Source organism: Myotis yumanensis, unplaced genomic scaffold (assembly GCF_028538775.1).
Source record: "Myotis yumanensis isolate MYYU_CA2020_CCGP unplaced genomic scaffold, mMyoYum1.0.hap1 SCAF_28, whole genome shotgun sequence".
Lineage (NCBI taxonomy): Eukaryota > Metazoa > Chordata > Mammalia > Chiroptera > Vespertilionidae > Myotis > Myotis yumanensis.
The window spans coordinates 438,306-441,303 of record NW_027223779.1 but is presented as its reverse complement, the minus strand read 5'-3'; positions in this window follow the sequence as shown (position 1 = coordinate 441,303).

Genomic DNA, 2,998 nt, shown 5'->3' with positions numbered 1-2,998 from the left:
GATAGAGTGTCAGCCTGTGGACTGAAGGGTCCTGGATTTGATTCTAGTCAAGGGCACATGGCCAGCTTGCGGGCTCAATCCCCAGTACTGGGTGTGCAGGAGGCAGCCGATCAATAATTCTCTCTCATCATTGATGTTTCTATCTCTCTCCTCTCCCTTTCTCTCTGAAATCAATAAAAAAATATATTTTTTAAAAAAAATATGAGCAGAGAACCTGAATAGACATTTTCCTAAAGAGGACAAACAGATGGCCAAGAGACCTATGAAAACATTCTCAATGTCACTACTCATCTGAGAGATACAAATTAAAACGACAATGAGGTACCATCTCACACCTGTCAGGCTGGCTATCATCAACAAATTACAAGTGCTGGAGAGGATGTGGAGAAAAGGGAACCCTCATGCACTGCTGGTGGGAATGCAGACTGGGGCAGCCACTGTGGAAAACAGTGCAGAGTTTCCTCAAAAAGTTAAATATGGAACTGCCATGTGACCCAGTGACCCCACTTCTAGGAATATATCCCAAGAAACCCAAAACACCAATCAGAAAGAATGTGTGCACCCCTATGTTCATAGGGACACTATTTACAGTAGATAACATCTGGAAACAGCCCAAGTGCCCATCAGCAGATGAGTGGATAAGAAAAACTGAAGTACATTTACACCATGGAATACTATGTGAAAGGGCGAGGGCTATGCCCTCCATCTTGCCCCAAATCCTCCATTTTTGGGCAGCAGCCATGTGCTCAGCAAGGATCCTCTTCCTGGAAGCCCAAGCCTCTGCTAGCCACACCTAGGATTTCTTTAAACTAACCAATGATAATCAAGGGATGTGCGCGCCATAGATATGACCACATCCTGTGTAACAAGACACCGACTTGCGCCTGGCCAATCAGCAGGGCCCACAGTCCTCTCTCCTCCCCTTACTCCAACCCCCTATAAAACCCCTCTACCCACAAAGCTCTCTCTCTCTCTGCCCCCTGCTGCTGCGTCGGCGAGTGTGGTGGACGGAGAGCACGAGCTAGCTCGAATAAAGACTCTTATGCTTTTGCATCAGACTCGGCTGGCTCCCTGGTGGTCTCTTGGGGATCCTGAAATCTAGGCATAACACTATGCAGATATAAAAGAGAAGAATCTCTTACCCTTTGAGACAGCATGGAGGGTCCTGAGATGTTTATGCTAAGTGAAATAAGCCAGTCAGAAAAAGACAAATATCACATGATCTCACTTATATGTGGAATCTAATGAACACAATAAATGATGAATAAAATAGAACCGGAGGCATGGAGACATGGAACAGACTGAGGCATCTCAGAGGGAAGGGGGGCGGGGCCCAGGGGGGCAGTGGGAAGAGATTTACCAACGAATTATATGCATATGCATTGTCCATGGACATAGACCGTAGGGTGGTGAAGGCCTGGCACGGGGTGGGAACCGGGTGCATGGGGCAATGGGGGAAAATGGGGGAGAGATTTGTAATACTCTCAACAATAAAGATTAAAAAATAAAAGACATCAATTAACTTAGGTCGCCCATTTAGAGTCTTGGTGATTAGTGCATGGCTTTAGTGCGCTCAAAGCCGAGCAGTTTAATTACCCACTGTCCTTGTCAATGTTGAAGAAGGTGGGGAAACTATGGGAGATATCAGGCTTGAGCAACTTCAGTCGCTTTCGTGTTGTTGTTTTTTATTTTATATTCACCCTAAAATATGTTAATTGGCTTTAGAGGGAGGAAGGGTGAGAGAAAGAGAGACATCAACGTGAGAGAAACAGCAATTGACTACCTCCTGGAGGACTGAATCAGCAATGCGGGTATGTGCCCTGACCGGGAATCAAACCTGCAGGTTTCTGGTGCCCAGGACAATGTTCCAATGAGCTGAATACGGGCCAGGGCTGCCCCTTCAGTTTCTCAGAATGCTACCTCCTTTCTTCCCATTGAGGGCATGGGCAGGAGCCTCTGTTAGTCCCACAGCCTGTATGGGGCTGGCGATGGCGTTAATCCCCACCCCCCCCCCCCCCCCTTGTTCCCAGGCCTGCAGCAGCTCCTGGACCTCCAAAAGGGGGATGTAGAGTTTCAAGACTTGCTTTCTCATCTTTTTTCTTTTTAAAAAAATATATTTAATTGATTTTTTACAGAGAGGAAGGGAGAGGGATAGAGAGTTAGAAACATCGATCAGCTGCCTTCTGCGCACCCCCCACTGGGGATGTGCCTGAAACCCAGGTACATGCATTGACCGGAATTGAACCTGGGACTCTTCAGTCCACAGGCCAACCTTCTAGCCACTGAGCCAAACTGGTCAGTGCTCATCTTTTTTCTTGTTTCTGAATTTTACTATCTGGGAGGGAGGGAGATTTTTTCCACCTTTTTGAACCATCAATTTAGATCCTTTCTGAGTAGAAAACTTATAATCTAACAACATGAAAGTTTGCACATAAGAGATCTTATTCCGTCTACTAGACCTTTAGCCAAACAAGTCCAGTTCGTTATCGGCTTATAGCTGTAAGTCGAACAGGCAGCTAGAATGCGACCTAATGGACACTCTGGTGTAATTGCGACTGAATCACCCAATTTAAAACAGAAACAAAGTTCAAAAGACAAAAACTAAGTTCAAAGAAACAAATGATCCCAACTCAATCCTGTTGGGAGGAGGGCCCGAGACACCCGCCTTAGGCGCACCTTACACCCATCGATGCCATGAGTGACCTTCACGAGGCCCAAATGCCACAAAGCCAAACGGCAGCAGCACAGGACTCCCGGGTGCACAGACAGCAGCCCCCGAACCAAGTCTGCCAAGTATAAGAAAGCAAGCAAATAGCAACTGTAACCAAAGAGACATTCCAGACAGATGGGGCTCTCAAATCAAACCCAAAATCCTCCCGTGGGAAAACCCGATTAAAGCCACTGAGCTCTGTTCCTTGCTAACCAACCCGGAAATGCCTCGTTGCTGAGTCCAGACAGCAGCCAGCCCAGGCGGCAGTGAGAGGGCTTTTGGTGTATG